This window comes from Ambystoma mexicanum, chromosome 9, assembly GCF_040938575.1.
Source record: "Ambystoma mexicanum isolate Mex_15411 chromosome 9, UKY_AmexF1_1, whole genome shotgun sequence".
In the NCBI taxonomy this organism is placed as follows: domain Eukaryota; kingdom Metazoa; phylum Chordata; class Amphibia; order Caudata; family Ambystomatidae; genus Ambystoma; species Ambystoma mexicanum.
In genome coordinates this window covers 1052120304-1052138979 of record NC_090931.1, presented here as the reverse complement: position 1 = coordinate 1052138979, position 18676 = coordinate 1052120304, and the positions used below count along the sequence as shown (strand labels likewise).

Below are 18676 nucleotides of genomic sequence, written 5' to 3'. Positions count from 1 at the left end.
ACAAATGTCACAAGTGGGAGGAGATTGCCGAACAAATCGAATCGGTCCCAGAGCCCTCAAAACACAACTGCCACTGACCTTCGCAAGGGGGGGAAACAAGTATCCAACTTCATCCTCAATAACAACTTGAATGCAGCAGACAATGCAGGAAGAATCTTGGCAGAAGACACACCGATTAAATGCCATGCGTAGCTACGACAATCTGGCTTCAAGCTTGAAACACAGGCAACCCTCCTTAACATACACATTGAACTCAACGCTTTGTTTGGTAAAGCGGTGGAGGATGCTCTTTAAAGCGCAAAGGAGGAATATGACACCCTCAAATCATTAGGGCAGCTCACCAACAAATCATACAAAGAGGGTATAACACTCGCTGATTTAGAGGGCAAAACTCAACGGGTTTCCAATTATAGTGAAAGTGGCCAAAACTCTTCCTGGCGTTCGTCACGAGGGGCAATCCTCACAACAAGGGTTTCAAAGAGGCCAAAGAAGGTCTCAAAGTAGGGGCATGTCCTCCTCCTCTAGAGGCGGCTCAACCCCCTCCCCCCATCCCAAACAATGACCACCCGCTACATGTTGCCTTCCATGTCACTCCAGTAGGTCGTATTTCACACTTTACCCATGCATGGGAGGGGATCACTTCGGACAAGTGGGTACTTTTCCACTGTGGCAGGTGGTTATTGTATAGAGCTGATCCAACAACCATCCAGCCACCAAGACAGACACGTCCTAGGAAGAATAATGTGTACTGTTGGAAGAGGTGAAGGCGCTGCTACTAAGGGACGCCATAGAAATCGTCCCGGAAAACCAGGTAAACAAGGGTATTTATTCGATGTACTTCCTTGTGCCTAAGAAAGACCAAACAATGCGCCCTGTCCTAGATCTGCGCCCGGCGAACACCTCTGTCCACCCTAAACAATTCTGCATGACAGTGCTACAAGAGGTAATCCCACTGCTGAAGCAGGGGGGCTACATGGCAACCTTGGATATGAAAGATGCATACTTTCATATTTCAATGTTCCCAGCGCACAGAAGGTTCTAGCATTTCAAATTAGCGAATCAACACTACCAGTTAAAGTTAGTATCCTTCGACATAGCCCCCGCTCAAAGGGTGTTTACCAAGCTACTAGCGGTAGTGGCAGCGCACCTACGCAGGGAATCAATCCCAGTGTACCCTTATCTGGACGACTGGCTGATAACGGGGGAACCTCCCCCCCCCCCAAATTTGCAAGCAAAATACCCAGAGAACAATCAATCTCTTGTTCAAATTGGGGTTCTCGATCAACGAGAAGAAATCAAGTCTTGTTCCAAACAGGACCAAACCGGTCTTGGGAGGGGTCATAAAAACAGATGATTGTCTATACTCCTACGTCCCGTCTTCTTTCCTCCATACTTATGGGACATTCCTCCATCCTTTGGGACGGGACTGGAGCACTTTGTAAAAGCATCAAAATTTTGCAAAAATGTTAGTCCTTCCTCTCTTTTACGCAGGGTACTGGACACGGCCGTAACCCCACCCTTCTTAGCTCCGCCCAGCGCATCGCCCATAAGGCCTTTTCGAGGGGATTGGGTCCTCCGACGTATTCCATATCTATGACATGTAATCACCACAGCTGTGCTGCTTCGGAAACTTTTTCGGCGTCTGCGTCCTGCGTCGATGACGTCGATGCGCCGTCGTCGAGGACCTCCTCCGATGTCCGACGTCATCCGATGTGATAAGTAGGACGCACAACGCCCATAGCCTCAGTTCCGTTTTTTCCGCGAACGTGTTGCTTCGTGTTTCTCGCCTCGACTCTTTGGAGTTCTGTTCTTTCTGGTTCTTCGAACCTGTTCATTTGTGAATTTCCTTCGGCGATGTCTTCCACTTCGTCTTCAACCCCGCGTCCGGGCTTTAAGAACTGCGGGGAGTGTGGGTCCAAGATGTCGGTGACTGACTCGCACGACGCCTGGGGAGGCCCACGACACGGATGACTGTATCGACTGCCAGTCGCTCACGTCCAAAGCCTTACGCGAACGTAAGAAGAAGTTGTCGGTAGGTCGGGTGTCCAAGCCCCGGAAGTCGAAGTCGGCGGGGCTTTCGACGGATGATTCGAGGGGTGACTCTCCGCGTCATCGTCGGAAGTCTCGTCGGTCTTCTTCTAGGAGTGGGTCTCGCCACTCCTCGGCCTCTTCGAGGCATTCTCGGAAGCGCCGTCACCGGTCGCCTTCCAGGTCCTCTTCCGAGGATTCTGCACGGCACGTCGGTTACCCCACCAGCCGTGCGATGCCGGAGGAATGGGCTTCCTTCGGGAAGAAAATGTTGGCGATTCTTGAGTCGCAGGGTACTCAGCCGTCCGCGCCCCCGAGTGGGGTCGGCCGTGTGAGGTCGAGAGACGCCGCTCGCAAGAGTGGTCGGCACGAGTCACGGGAGCGGTCCCGTTCGGACAAGGAGGCTCGTTCTCGCCGTACCCGTTCCAGGTCCCGGTCCTCGACGCGTTCGAGACCGTGTGCTCCTGTGAAGTATTCGAGGAAGACATCGACGTCTGAGGCGTCGAGGGCGTCGACAGGCTTTCTCGAGGCTCCGGCTTCGAGGACCTCGTCGAAGCCGTCGACGATCAGGTCGTCGAGGGACACGCTCGGGGCTCCGGCTTCGAGGGCTGTGTCGACGCCGCCGATACTGGAGGCGCTGCATCTGACGTCGACGCCGATTTCGTCGACGCCGATCCTCTCGGCGCCGTTGCCGGTTTTCTCGGCGTCTGCGCCGATTCGCTCGACGCCATCGACGCCTTTCGTGTCGGAGGAGCCCCGTGTCACGGGTGTACCCCCTAGGAAGGCTCTGGTTAAGAGCAAGCACTCTCGGGTGCCTTTTCGCCACCTGGAATATATTTCGGAGGCGGATGAGGATTCTGATGGCCTGGTTCCTAGTCAGGTGCCAGATGAAATTGTCTCGGGCCATAGTCAGTTTGACGATTTGAGGCAGTCACTGCATGATGCCAGTGGACTGGACACCTCTCCGGAGGTGGAATTTTGTAGGCCTGAGCCTGGCTCCCATGCCGATTCCTCGTACCGGCGCCTTATGGCTAGGGTGTCTGAGTATCTGGGATGGTCTGCTCCCCCAGGGGAGTTTGTGCAGGATGATCTGACGGACATCCTTGATGTTGGTCCCCCAACTGACCCGGTACTGCCGTTCCATATGGCTTTACAGAGAAGGGTGGCGGCGGCTTGGACTGCTCCGGAGAGTCTCCCGGCGGTGGGCAGATCCTTGTCGCGTAAATACCGTCCAGCCAGTAGCGACCCCTGCTACTTGACCAGGCACCCCACTCCGGAAAGTTTGGTGGTGCAGGCGGCCACGGCCCCGGCAAAGCAGGCGTCGTACCCTACCATCCCTCCTGATAGGGACGACAAACGTTTTGATGGCTGGGCGAAGAAAGTGTTTTCTTCTGGTGGTATGGCGCTTCAGGCGGCCAACTCCATTTGTGCCTTGTCACGTTTCACGCACACTCTGTGGAACTGTGTTGCGTTAGCGGCTGAACATATTCCCGAAGGGGTTGAACGGGATGGTTTCCTTGCTATGGTCCAGGATGGTAAGGATGCCATGTGTGAGTCCGTTCAGTCGGGTCTGGACTTGGCTGAATGCGTCAGTAGGTCCATGGCGGCGAGCACCGTGATACGCAGGTTTGCGTGGTTGCGGAAGTCGGGGTTTGCTCCTGATGTGCAGTCCCGGCTCCTCAACATGCCCTTTGATGGTGAACACCTTTTTGGCAGCAAGGCTGACGAGAGCCTTGAGAGGTTGCAGACCTCAAAAGCTGCAGCGAAGTCGTTGGGCGCTGCAGTTCGCCAACCTCCGCCTTTTCGTCCTAGGGGACAGCAGTGGAGGGGTGGTTCCTTTCGCTATTACTCATCCTTCAGTAAAGCGAGAGGAGCTGGCAGTCAAAGAGGCCAACGCAGGGGTACCAGAGGTGGACGACAGGGTACCCGTGGTGCCAAGGCCGCTCGGGCAGTTGCCTCTTTGCCCTCAGGTAACGCCGCAGCCGCTCCCACTCAGTCGTGAGGCCATGTCCCATGGTTCGCCGGTTGGGGGAAGGCTGGCGCAGCATCTTGTAGAGTGGCAAGCCATTACTTCAGATGTGTGGGTTCTGGAGATCATAACCCACGGCTACTGTCTTCCTTTTCGGCACAGGCCTCGCGACAATCCACCGGGGAACCTCTCTTTGCAGAGTCCGGATCCGCTCCTTGCGCAGGAAATTCAAGCCCTGCTGGAGAAAGGCGCCATAGAACTGGTGCCTGTAGCGGAGAGGAACGAGGGATGGTATTCCCCTTATTTTTTGGTTTCGAAGAAAGACGGGGGATTGAGACCCATCATGGACTTGCGCGATTTGAACAAACTCCTCAGGAAGGACAAGTTCAAGATGGTTACTCTCTCTCAAGTCCTCCAGGCCCTTCAGCTTCAGGACTGGTTGGTGTCACTCGACCTCAAGGATGCTTACTTCCATGTGCCGATCCATCCCAAGCACAAGAAGTACCTGAGGTTCGCGGTTGGCGACTCGCACTTTCAGTTTCGGGTCCTGCCGTTCGGATTGACCTCCGCCCCGAGGGTTTTCACCAAGCTCATGGTGGTGGTGGCAGCGCATCTCAGGCAAGGGGGGATTCACGTCTACCCCTACCTGGACGATTGGTTGATCAGGGGGAGCTCTCCCGAGCAAGTCCTGGATCATCTATCGATCACCTGTCGCTCCCTTCACAGGCTGGGCTTCTCCCTCAATTTAAAGAAGTCCCATTTGACGCCAACACAGCGGCTCCAGTGCATCAGAGCAGTGCTCGACACTTCCCTGGGGCAGTGTTTTCCTCCCCAGGTGAGGGCTCTTCACATTCAGCAGATGGTGCACAAGTTTCAGCATGCCCAGACGCTCCCAGCGTTCGAGTTCTTGAGGTTGCTCGGCCTCATGGCATCCTGCATTCTTCTGGTGCCAGAGGCTCGCCTGCGGATGAGATCTTTGCAGTGGGCACTCAAGACGCAATGGTCGCAGTCCTCCGGCAGGATGTCGGACTCGATTCAGGTGCCGTCCTCGGTCGCCCGGGACCTTCTGTGGTGGGCCGTCGAAGGCAACTTGATGAAGGGGGCTCCATTTTGGCTTCCCTGGCCGGAGGTGACGATCGTGACGGATGCATCCCTCACAGGATGGGGAGCTCATGCCAACGGGCTGACAGTCAGCGGTCGTTGGTCTCCGTCGGAGTCCAGACTCCATATCAATCTGTTGGAGCTGAGGGCCGTCAGGCTAGCCCTGAAGGCTTTTCTGCCGTCTGTGCGAGGGAAGAATGTCCTGATCCTGACGGACAACACAGTGGCCATGCACTACCTCAACAAAAAGGGGGGGGCAGGGTCACTTCCTCTGTGCAGAGAGGCGATGCAGCTCGAGTTCTGGGCCATCCAGCAGGAAGTTTCGATCTCGGCAGTTCATCTGGCCGGAGCCGAAAACGTGACGGCGGACGCTCTGAGCAGGCAGAGCGCGATCTCTCACGAGTGGGAGTTGGCTCAGGAGATTCTCCTGGAGATCTTCGCCCTTTGGGGGACCCCTCAAGTGGATCTCTTCGCCTCCAGTGTCAACCGGAAGTGCGAAAGGTTTTGCTCGCGGGAATTTCCTCCAGAAGGAGCCTTTGGAGACGCGTTCGTGGTGGAGTGGTCATTCCCGCTGCTGTACGCGTTTCCTCCAGTCCCCGTCATCCCGCAAGTGCTGCGGAGGTTACGGAAGTTCGGTTCCCGGATGATCCTCATTGCCCCGGCGTGGGCTCGGAGGACGTGGTACCCGGACCTTCTCGACTTATCCATCTGCCCTCCACGTCGTCTTCCCTACCGAGACGATCTGCTCTCACGGGAGGGGGGTCAGGTTCTCCATCCAGAGGTCAGATCCCTCAACCTTCACGCTTGGCTTCTGAAAGGTTGAGGTATAAGGATTGGGACCTCCCTGAGGACGTGATGGAGGTGTTGCTTTCGGCCCGAAGGCCGGCAACAAAGTCTCTGTACCGTTGCCGTTGGCGTAAGTTCTGCGACTGGTGCAGAGTTCAGAATGTGGATCCTTTTGCATGTGACATCCCCATGGTTCTGTCCTTTTTACTTTCTTTGGCCCACAGGGGCTTGCAAGTGGGTACCGTTAAGGGTTACCTGGCGGCGCTGTCCATCTTTAAGCGCTCGTCTGAAGAGTGTTCTTACTTTAAAATCCCTTTGATTTCACAGTTCCTGAAAGGGCTCACTAATGTGTTCCCTCCGTCACCTTTCCTGGTGCCCGGTTGGGATTTAAACCTGGTTCTTAAGTTTCTTATGGGTGCTCCGTTTGAGCCTTTACATTCTTGCCCTTTGAGGCTGTTAACTCTGAAAACTGTGTTTTTAGTTGCGGTTACTTCCGCTCGCAGAGTGAGTGAGTTACAGGCACTTTCAGTTAAGCCTCCCTTCACTGTATTTCACAAGGACAGGGTTGTCCTTAGAGTTCGTCCTTCTTTTCTTCCGAAGGTAGTGACGGAATTTCATTTGGCCCAGAAGGTTGTTCTTCCGGCATTCTATCCTCCTCCGCATCCTGGTAAGGAAGAGGAGAGGCTCCATAGGCTTGATCCTAGGAGAGCTTTAAGCTTTTATGTTTCACGCATGTCCCGGGTCAGAGTGGATGATCAACTCTTTATTGGTTACGCTGGAAAGCGTTTGGGGCAAGCTGTGACGAAACAGACTTTGTCTCGCTGGATTATTTTGGCCATCTCGGAGTGCTACCGTTTGGCGGGTAAGGACCCGCCGGCTGGCTTGCGGGCCCATTCTACCAGGGGTATGGCTGCGTCTACTGCCCTGCAGAGGGGTGTTCCTATTCGCAACATCTGTGATGCAGCCACCTGGGCTTCAGTACATACATTTGTACGTCACTATTTCCTTGATTCCATCCGAGCACAGGATCTGGCCTTTGGCAAGGCGGTCCTTTGCTCTGCTATTTGATTGGCTATTCTACATTTTGATTCTAAATTCTTTCTTTCCTCCTTGCTTTGGTACTGCTTTGGGAGTCTGTCATAGATATGAAATACGTCGGAGGACCCAATCCCCTCGAAGAACAAGTTACTTTCTTACCTGGTAACGTTCTTTCGATGGGATGGTCCAACGACGTATTCCATATCGCTCCCGCCCGGCCTTCCCCGCTGCAGAATTTCTTTTGCGATTGCAGCTTACGTTCCGCAAGGCTTTGTGTCTGACTGGCAGTTGACTTATGTCACACGTTCTGGGGAAAAAACTACAACTGAGGCTATGGGCGTCGTGCGTCCTACTTATCACATCGGATGACGTCGGACGTCGGAGGAGGTCCTCGACGACGGCTCATCGACGCAGGACGCAGACGCCGAAAAAGTTTCCGAAGCAGCACAGCTGTGGTGATTACATGTCATAGATATGGAATACGTCGTCGGACCATCCCATCGAAAGAACGTTACCAGGTAAGAAAGTAACTTGTTCTTCTCCGCTCGTTCGGGACTGGATGCACTTGCATCTGTGGAAGGTTTTTCTTCCAATTTCCTCCTCTCTGGCTCTCGCTTGCGATCGCGTGATAGTTTCGTCTATGCCGTTTCAGCTAGACTTCCCGAATTGTTCTTCCTGTCAGCAACGCTTCGCGAGGGCGGATCCCCATCCTCTTTGTTTAGAGTGTTTGGGTCGTGACCACCGGTGGGACTCGTGTTTTTACTGCGATTCCCTTTTGGTCCGGCCGCTTCAACGTCGGTTAGAGCGGTGGGAGGAGGTGTTTCAGCGCAGTCCCCCCACACATTTCCAATCCTTCATCGACGAGAAGAAGAAACGCCCGGTAAGTTCCTTACTTTTTAGGGCACCCCGGCCGGGGGACTCCTTCCTGGGGTCTTCCTGGTCTGGGAGGAGCGTCAAGGGCTCCGTTACTGGGGCTTGCCCTGAGGTGCCGTCTGGGCCTGAAAAGTGTACCGGAGTTTTCTCCGAGGGTCTCCGTAAGGGGCCTGTTAACACCGGATTACATTCCGAGGCCCCTCCTGTGGGGGCTGTTTGTAGACCCTGTTCTGAGTCGTGGGGTACCGGAGCTCGCTCCGAGATCTGCTTGATTGGAGCTTCCCTCAAAAGTACCGGGGTACGCCCCGAGGCCTCAGTTGGGGTTGTTGATACCAAGTGGAAGTTCGAGGCCCGGCGTGAAGAGGCTTCTACCGGACTCGGGTCCGAGGTCCCTCGTTTAGAGGCTAAGGTGACCAACAGTTCTGAGAGGCCTGTTAAGGCATTGTTGGTGAAAGGTGTTCCTCATCGTTCCCGCTCTTGCGGTGACTCCAGAACTGTTGAGGGGGCAAGGAGTGAGGTTTTGAACCGTAATTCCTCCTTTACCGGCAGTGCCGAGGTCCTTCCTGCGAAGGCTAGTTTGGCTATTAGCATGTCACAAAAACATCCTAGGCCACACAGTACCGGCTCGGACAAGGTTCCTTGTGTTAAGGCTAAAATGAAGACCCCTGACCCACCTGTGGGGACTCCTGCCTCACTTCCACACGTGTCGCAGTTCTCCTCAGGTGCTGACAAAATGGCGGCCGTTCCTGCCAAGAACACGGTGTTAGGGAGAATTCTCTGTTAAGGCTAATTTCCCAAACCGAGTGAGTCCCCCAGCAGCTTTGCTGGATTTTTGGGGTTTATTCTTTTCTCCTGCTAAGAGTGAGACTCTCTTTCTCCCACTCTTAGACATGATTTGAGGTGTTCCTTTGACTTTGTATGTGTTTTATGGGCTATGGGGTCCTTTACCCCATAGGGCTTCATGGTTTTTGGTATGTGGGTTACACAGCACCCTCCGTGCAGTAACCCAGGGGTGTCGTAACCCAGGGGTGTGTCGTAGCGACCCCCAAACCTAGACTCCATACCCTGGGACTGACTACTGTCTCCCAGGGCATGTACAGTCACCATTGGTTTTACTAGTCTTAAATTGTGAACAGAACCAGTACAAACCATCATATTGTGGACGTACTGGTCGGGGCAATTCGATTGCCCCGGGGTCTGTTGTTCGAGGGGGCACTGTCCAGTCCCCCCCCGACCGAGTTTTGGCTGGTGGCAGTGGATACTACTTTGTATATTCGACTGCAAATATATTCCTATGGGATTTTCCCATTGTTCGAGGCTACCACTTTTTAATATAGCCTCGAACATACCGCCGGTTTATTAAATTAATATAAATTCACCGGTTGGTATTTTTTGCCGAAACTCTGTTCCAAAATGGCGTTTATATTTGCTTCTGTCACTCCAACCCAAGTCGAACCTTTTGTTCCACTTTCTGGCAGGCTTCTCCACAGAAGCCTCCAAAAGTGGTGCCACTGTCTGGGTACCACAGGGGATGTGGGAGGGGGTTTAGGCACCCTGGACTGAGTTGCCTCGGCAACTCAAGTCACACTCTTGTGTGATTGGCCCAGTGGCTCACCACTTAGCATGTTTGAGTGACAGCTAGGACTGATGAATGGGGGTTTTCTGCCTAAAAGCAGGGCTTTGGGGACTGGGACTTCAGACGTCGCCACAGGACCAAAGAATCCGAAGAGGGAGAAGCTGAGCCGACCTGCAACGACGACACCACCGGTGGAGCCCTGCTGAACCGTCTCACCACTTTTCCCGACGACAGAGATCTTCATTCCGAAGAGTCTTCTTCCTTTGACTGGTGGGGATAACCAGTTTGCCCGCCTTTTCGCCTTCCCGGATCATCTCGTGGCCGTCTTGCCTGTGCCAAGCACCCCGGCAACCGGGATACCACGTTTTCTCCACTACTGCGAATAAAAGGGTAGTACCTTTTAACTGGAGAACTCCGCGGCTGGTTTCTTCCCTGGTAGTGCAACGACCTTCAGCCTTCCTCCACGTCGATATCATCTCTTCCTCTGGACGACGCCGTGATTTGCACCCTCTGCCAGGAACAACTGCCCCCGCTGGAGGATCCTCTCCACTTTAAAGGTACTGTGTCTGCCTGGGCTCCCTCGCAACTGTCTGTGTGGGGTGACTCTTAAAGCCTCAGTTTACCACTTGGGTTGGCCCTAGGCTGGCTAACTGAACTTTTCTAAACTGAACTGATTCCTTCCTGAACTCTCTGCAAGACTTTCCAAGCCTTTTAAACTGTGCGATCTTGGGCGCATTGGTGTTCTACTCTCTCCAAGAGGGAGCCTGGCCTCTGAACTTTTTTGCTCACAAGTAGACTTTGACTTTCCTGCCTTGCTGAGTGCTTCTAAAGGATTGTGTTGTGTGCTGTTCTTAATTTCTGCCTTTTCCCTCCCTTTTTCTTAAACTTATTGGAGTGCCATCTTTAGTTAAGCGCTCACCTCTGTCTGGAAATAAGTGGTGTTAACTAAGACTTGTCTAATAAGGAACACGGGATGTATATATAATAATAGTGACTGTGTTTTTGAACTTACTTATAATATTAGTGCTAGAGTGTTTCTAAGTGTGTCTTTAAATAAATAATTATATACTTGATACCAAAGCTCTGGTCAGTGTTTGCTTGTGCTACTGTATTTTGGTACCTATCTTGTATACTCTATATACTGTCTAACTCTTGAGAGAAGTATGGCTGCTCAGCCACAGCTACCAGGTAAATCTGGGTGGTACAGACTGCTACCAATTGGGTTTACTGCCAACACCGGTAGTCTTAAGCCTTTTGCAGTGGTCCCTAAGGGAACTGCACAGGTTTCTGCCTAACACACGGCAGCCATTTTGGATACATCCCTCCGCCATCGGCTTTAGGTGTGGGGGTTGGTTCTGTAGGTGAACATCGGTTTCCTTGTGCACATCCGTTTCGTCCAGTTTATGACTGGGATGCCCCATCCGCCCAATGTCTCGCTGCCTGCGGCATCGCGCCCGTGCCCTTGAGTTATGTGGACACCTCTAGGAATGGGCCTTCTTGGCAACCCCCTCCCCTGCGTCCCTGGAATTACTCCCCTCATGAGACCTCCTCCGGCCGCCCTGAAATCGTCGGCAGAGGACGCCTTTTTCGGCAAGTTTCAAAAACGTATGCGTTCCGACCCCATGAAGTAGTACTTTCGAGGCTTGTTTAGGGAGATATGCCCGCCTGCGCTGTCGGTTCCACCTGCGTCTCCAGTGGTTCCGCCAACGCCGCTTTTGCCTGCGGGGCCTCCCCCTACTCTTCCACCCTTGCCTCTGTTGTCCCCAGTGGACAAGGTTGTTGTGGTGCCCGATGTTGTTCAGCCTGATTCGGACCTGTCGGACGACGCAGAGGGCGATCAGGACAGCGAAGACCAGCCCCGCTCCATCAGGGTCTTTCACGACAGGGTGCTGAACATGTCTGTTGGATGTTCCAGTACCCGAGGCATCCTCTCTGCAGGACGGCATGCTTTCGGGGGCGTTCACCTTGTCTCCTTCGGAGTGTACCGGCTTGTTCTTGCATAAGGACGTTTTGGCTGAGGTCCGTAGAGTCTGGGAGAAACCACACTGGATTTATCAACAAGAAAATTGACGTGTGCTACAGGCTTCATTCTTCGGAAGAGGTGGCCTTAGCGTCATGTCCGCCCCACTTCCTCCACGGTAGTGGCTGTGGCCACTTTGCAATCCAGGCCTGCAGCATCCTTTTCTACGACGGCTACGCAGGTCTTCATGACTCCCTTGGGAGGAAGATTTTTGCTAACTCAGCCCTGCAATTGCGTCAAGCCAATGCAGAACTGGTGTTAGCGGGGGCGAATATGAAAATGTGGAAAGGTCTGTCGGAGTTTGAGGAGTTCATCCCCGCTGAAAAGCTTGAGGACATCAAGGCGGGATTGTCGGATGCCAGGGTCCTGACTCAGGATCTGCTGGAGTCTGCGGCGCATCATGTCTACACTTCGGCCCGGGGCCTTATGCTTGGAGTGGATACTTCTCGCCAGGCTTGGCTGCACACCACCAAGTTCTCTAAGGAGGTGCAGGACAAGGTTTTGGACCTGCCGTTTGACAGCAAGGAGCTCTTTCGTTCCTCAACAGATGTGGAGCTGACCAAACCGAAGGATAGCACCCAGACCGCCAAGTCCTCGTCTGTCCTGGTAAAACCACCTTTTAGGACACAGAGACCGTTTTCACAGCCCCAGCCCTCCTCTGGTTTCAGGGATTTTCTAGATCGAAAATCCCATAGAGTCGATACCCCTTTGGGAAATTACTGCCGGAGGCAGCAACAGAGTCGGTTTTTCTCTCGCTCCTCAGCCTCCTCCTCCGGTTCAGGTGGTGCCGCCACTGAAAAACCAGCTAAATGAGGGTTCTCTGCGCTCGCACGAGACCCCGGTTGGAGGATGCATTGCGTCTCATTGGGAGGTGTGGCAGACTATCACCAAGGACCGTGTATCAGTCGCTCGGGTGGGCTTCCGCTTCCCCCTTCCCCCTACCCCACCCATCAATCCTCCTTTCCAGCAGTCGAGGTCGCCCTCCCTCAGGGCCGAGATTCAGAAGTTACTGGATCTTAGGGCAGTGGAACCCGTTCCCCTAGGGGAACGAGGGGAGGGCTTCTACTCTCGACTGTTTATGGTGCCTATATCCAACCAGGCTGGCTTGCGCACCATTCTAGACCTTTCCCAGTTCAATCTTTTCCTACCCCAAGAGAAATTCAAGATGATCACGCCTGGTCAGATAAAAGTACTCTTTACAGAAGGGCGATTGGCTCAGCGTGGTGAACCTTCAGGATGCGCATATGCATATTCTGATCTGGAATTCACACCGGAGATACCTGCGTGTCTTTGTGGGAGAGGAGCATTTCCAGTTCCGAGTGCTTCCTTTTGGCCTCAGCTCGGTACTGCATGTCTTTACGAAGATGATGTTGGTGATTGCAGCTTATCTTCGTCTGCAGGGTATCCATGTGTATCTGTATTTGGACGATTGGCTGTTACACAGCCCTTGCCCGCTGAAAGCCGCCTGCAATCTTCAGTCTCTCCTCCAGCTCCTGTTCCACCTTGGGCTGTCGGTGAACTGGCGGAAATCTTCCATGACGGTCTCTCAGGACTTGATTTTCCTAGGTTTTCACTGGAACACTATCGACTGCAGAGTTTACCTGACCGGGGACAGAATGGCGGATCTGTTGGCCACATGTCAGATGTTTGCGCAGTCGGAGAGCCTGCCGGCCTGGTGGTTCCAGAGGCTTCTGGGCCTCGTGCTCATTGGCTCTTCCTCTTGCTCGACTCAAGATGAGGCGGACGCAAATGGCTCTTCGGAGTTCTTGGCGTCAGGCTGTAGATCCGGACTCCAGGATGATATTGATTCTGGCTTCCATGAGAGCGGACCTGGTGTGGTGGTCGTCTCTCAGCAACCTGTCAGTGGGTGCGGGGTTTCAAGACCCCGCTCCGATGGCGACGGTCATGACGGACTCCTCCTTTCTGGGGTGGGGTGCGACGTTGGATCTTCTTCAGGTCTCGGACCTTTGGTCACCCCAAGACAAGCTCCTTCACATAAATCATCTGGAGCTTCTGGCGATTTTCAAAGCGCTCAAGGCGTTCAGGCCGGTCATTGCCAACAAAGTGGTCCGTGTCCGCACAGACAATGTGTTGTCAATGTATTACATCAACAAGCAGGGGGGCACCAAGTCTCCTCCTCTTGTGGATCTGACCATCCAGATTTGGGAGTGGGCGGTTCTTCATGGTGTCTACACATCCCGGGCCATCTGAACGTCACGGCAGATGCCCTCAGTCGGCAGACAATGGTCAGCTACGAGTGGAATTGAAGGCGGAGATCCTCTCACGGATATTCCTGTGTTAGGGCACTCAGGAAGTGGACCTCTCCGTAACATCGGCAAACAAGAAACTTCCTCTGTAATGGTCTGGGAGCCTCCTCTCTGGGGGACGCTCTCGAGATTCCTTGGCACAACATGATGGCCTATGCTTTCCCGCCTCAGCCTCTGATTCATCGGACGATTTGCAAGCTGAGGACCACAGTGAACTGTTCTCTTCTGCTCATAGCCCCGTGGTTAGGCAGAATCCAGTCCCTTAGGGAGCACTACACCAGATTGGGACTACAGGTGAGAGCAATAAATCCCCTTTGGTATCAGTCTGTACCACAAAGATTTAGTTGGTAGCTGTGGCTGAGCAGTCAGACTTATCTCAAGAGGGAGATGAGCAGTATTCAGGGTTTACACAATAGGTCTACTGTACCATGGTACAAGGAAACACTGACCAAAGCTTGGTATTAAAAAGTAGTTATATATTTATTTTATACACTTCTAATAAAACACATATATCACAGTCATCAAGCAAGTTAAATTAAGTCAAAGGAAAAATATACACACTCACAAGTTGAATTGTAGACCAAGTGAACCAAAGTGAAAACTGAGCAAAACGGCACAGTGAAAACTACACACAAGGGATCCTCCAACAATTCCTCACAAGGGAGGGAAAACACAAGTTATCTAGAAATAGTTTATCATACACCCTAGCAGCACTTCCCATCAGTTTGTGAATCAGTAAAGGCAATACTTAAAATGAAAACTGAGCAAAATGGCATTTCACAATGTTTATTATTTGTTTTATTTGATTTGTCTCAATGAGCCTTTACAAAAAATAAGAGCCAGGTAAAACAAACAAATTTTAAAATTTCTTTACACATAAACAACATTTTTATCTAAAAAAAAAATAAATGACATTGTTTTCTCTTTTTGCCAACCCTGCCACCTTCCTAGGCATTTATTCTTTTCGGTTTTATTCTTTTCCACATTCCATCTGCGTACATGATGTTTTGGCAGACTATATTCCTTGTTTATACAGATTAAATGGTTATTTCACAGTTGGTGAATAGCTGCTGACGTCAGCGCGGCGTTAGTACCAGATATGTCTGTCCCACAGAAAATCTGATATAATGTCCTCCTCGCTGCGCACAAAGTTCCTGAATAGTCTTGACCGATGTGTCCATGAACCTTGACAGTCCATTAATAAATGCCTTAGTGTTTGTTTGGCAGGGTTTATGCAAATCAGTTTTTTTGCCTTGTCACCTTGATTTAGCTTTTCCAAGACTACCCCACAATGGACAAGATTTAATCTCATTCTGAGGAAGTTTGAGCGCAACTTTCTGTTTGGGAATTTCATTAGCTAACGCGAAAGACACCCAAGTTTTTATCCCCCCTCAAAAACGCACTTTGGACTGGATCTGATCTAACCTTCTCTATTGTTTCGATCCAGTCTAAAAGTTCCAGTTTCTTTGTGATTTTGAGTGGTTTTGAGACCAGAGTTTCCTCATCAAGGTCTATTTTTATGAGTGCCTTCGATGCCATTTACCCTAGTGAGGTCAAAAGTGATGATTTGCCCTGCAGTTTCTGAGACCTAAGGTCTCCATATAGGGAGGTCTCTTTACCTATAATTATTTCTCGATACAGGGAAATCAACTTCCAGTCTGCCATACACTTCAATGATTTTAGGCCTAGTTCGAATCTCAGACTTCTTATAGATGTACAGCTTGGAAGTCCCAAGACCCTTTTCCACAGTCGACCCACGAAGCTTTCCCAGTTTGCAGACCAAATCCCCGGTTTGGCTTCCAGGCCATATAGTATCACTGGGACCACTTTTGCTAGATAGTACTTCACTAGCGGAAGAATAGAAAATGCACAAAATTTAAAATTCAATTTAATCATTTGTGATGCAGCTTGTGTTACCTTGTCCATAACCTCAGACTCTGCCTTATATTGTGCTGGATGGGCGTGTATATTATAACCCAGATATTTTATGGTTTCTACAACTCTTATACATTCCCCCCCCCAGCTTCCAGTTATTGTATTTAGTTTTTGACAGTGGATGTTTGAAAATGAGGATGTTTGATTTAGCAGGGTTGACTGTTAGTTTGTTTATACCAACATACCCGTTCAGTCTCGTTAGCAGACGTTGTAGACCGATTGGTGTTCTATTGAAGAGTACAATATCGTCTGCATAGGCCAGCCAACAGATCTTTCTCCCATTAATAGTGGGACTGGCCAATGCAGCCGATTCTAGGAAAGGACCCATGTTGTGCCAAGAAGAGATTGAAAAAGAGAGGCACTCCTAGGCACCCTTGTCTGACCCCCTGTTAACCTATATTAGTTTTGAGAGGTGGCCCATTGCATCAAGCCGAACTCTTTAAGTTTGTAGCTCTGTGCAGTTCCACCAAGATGGACAATAGTGATTCTGGCATTCCCCACCTTCGCAGTTTTTGCCAGAGTAGTGCTCTTTTTACTTGATCGAATGCTTTCGATAAGTCGATCCAAGATCCATACAATGGGGCCGATTTTTTTTTTTTTGCTTTGTTTGTTCATTCAAGAGATTTAAGATCAGACCATCGACAGATGTCGAATGTCCCTTCCGGAAACCCGTTTGGAAGCGTGAAAGGATATCAGTCTTCTACCCATTTTGAGACATGGTTTAATAAGAGTTTCATAAATATTTTGCTTTCGATGTCAAGCAGCGCTATTGGTCTATAATTTGCTGCTGCCCGACCATCCCCTTTTTTAAAGAAGGGTATTACTAATGCCGTTTTCCAAGAAGTTAAATGCCCGTTTTTTGAGAAGTTCCTCAAAGAGACCGGATAGCAATTTCGACCATAGTTCCGGTTCACTTTTGAGTGTCTGATAAATCAGGCCATTCAGTCCTGAAGCTTTAGAAGTCGAAGTTAGTTATGATTTCGTAGATTTCCTCCTCGTTAAAGTTAAGTTGCCAGGGTATATCTGGTTTAATCGTGAAATAACAGGTACTGACACTCTTGTAGGTCTCTGTTAGATATTCGATCCAGCCATCTTCGGACACTAGGTTACACAGAGAATTTCCTGTTTCCCCTGAAAGTGGTTCATTGTGTCCCAGAAACGTTTATTATTATTCGTTCTTAGTCTGTTAAGTACATGTTCCCCATCCATTTGCATCCGGATTCCTCTTTGTGAGATTGACCAGGATTTGCAATTTGTTTTCTCTTTTTATTCTTATTTTCAGTTCTTCTACCGGATATCCCATTTTCTTAATTTCTCGCAGGGCTTTCCTATGCTCTCTTTTTCTCCTTTGTGTTGTTTCATCAAAGGCGTGAAGATGTTTTTGTTTATCCCTCCCCGCTAAATCTCTGGGTGCGAATGTTGCCCAGAGAAATTTGGTAAACCTCTGCGGGTCGCATTCTAGTTTCCAGATATGTTCTGGAATCTCCTTTAACCGCTCATTGAGCTTAAATCCCCCATCCTTGTATTTCACGACTCTGATTTCCCCTTTTTTCCCCTCTAAATTCTGAGTTTCTCTTTCTATTTTTGTTCCTAGAATGTTTTGGAACGAAAGCTCGAGTCTGCTATGATCACTGCCTCCTTCCCATTTTTGAACAAGAACGGATGGTGATGCATGCAGATTCTTGGAAACAAAGATAAAGTCTAAAGCAGAGGATGATTTCCCTCTATGCCATGTCGTGTATGTTCCTTGAGCTCTCTCTTGTGGGGTATTGACCATTCTGAGGTCCCATCGTTCTATGAATTCCTGCCAGATTCTTTCACAATGTTGAAGCATGGGAAGGAAAGGGTAGTTAAAAGAAATGGGTGCATCAACACAGTTCTCAGTGAGAATCAATTTAAAGAAAGCAGATCTAACAAATGTGACCAGAGTCAGTAGGCCTGTGCCAGAGTCAGTGGTACAGGGCAAGGTCTTTGGTTAACGAATTTGAAAAGGTGGTGGCAGAAGTTGAAAAGACAATGTTAAGAGAGGGGGGGCAGCCAAACCAACAGGTAGGTAAAGGATTTAAAACACCTTTAGCACTACCGCGAAGAAAGGGCGGCCTGGCGGAACAATGTACCTTAAAATGAAGAGGTGGCTCCTGCGGTGGCGGTTGTTCCTGGTAGTTCCTGCAGTTCGGGTGATCCAGCAGAGGAAGAGCGGCTCTCGCCGTGGGTTTGAGTTACTGCACTACCCAGGGATGAAGCCAGCCACGGTGCTGCCTGACGAATAAAAGGTACGCTCCTTTAAATTGTGGTCCAGGTGGACTGGTGCCTGGCTATCCGGCCTCAGAGTACAGGGTACAGGAGATTCGACCAAGGCAGGTCCGGGAAGGCGATTGGCAAACTGGTTGGCCCCACCAGCTCAAGGGAAGAAGGCTCTTGCAGATGAAGATCTTCTCTTGTCGTGTGGAGAAAAGTGGTGGGACGCTGCAGCAGGGCTTCACCGGTGGTTCAGTCGTTGCAGATGTCTTTGGCTTCTCTCCTCTTCGTCTTCTTAGTTCCAGTGGCGACGTCTTGCTCTTCCAGTCCTCAGGACCCTGCCTTTATGCAAAAAGATCCCCATTTATACAGCCTAGCTTTCACTCACACAGTGGAGTGGTCATCTTGGCGGGAGATCCTCCAGTCTATCAGGATAGAGTACGACATGGGTTGCTGAGGCAACCCTGTCCAGGGGTCCTACTACCCCTCCCACACAATGCACCCACCCCAGACTCAGTGGCGCTGAAAGGAGGGCTTCTCAGTAGAAGCCCGCCAAAAGGACGAACAGAGGATCCCTGACCTGGGTTAGGAGTTTAGAGAAAGACACGAGAAAGAAGTTATATTAAACTTCTGGCAAATAAAACCTACTGGAGCAAAGTTAATATTAAAATGCACCAGCGGTATGTTAGAGGCTGTCAGAAAATGTGGTAGCCTCGAACAATGGGAAAATCCCATAGGGAAATATTTGCGGTCCAATATTTATGGTAGTGACCACTGCCACCAGCCAGAAACTTTTGAGAGGGAGACTGTAGGGTACCCTCTCGAAAATGAACACGGGGGGAAAA

At 50.9% G+C, this 18676-nt stretch overlaps 1 protein-coding gene across 1 annotated transcript in view; it reads left to right on the top strand.

The window, feature by feature from the left end:
- PSMD14 (proteasome 26S subunit, non-ATPase 14) overlaps nt 1-18676 on the top strand; it is a 1137097-nt gene that overhangs the window by 570565 nt on the left and 547856 nt on the right. The window lies entirely within an intron of this gene.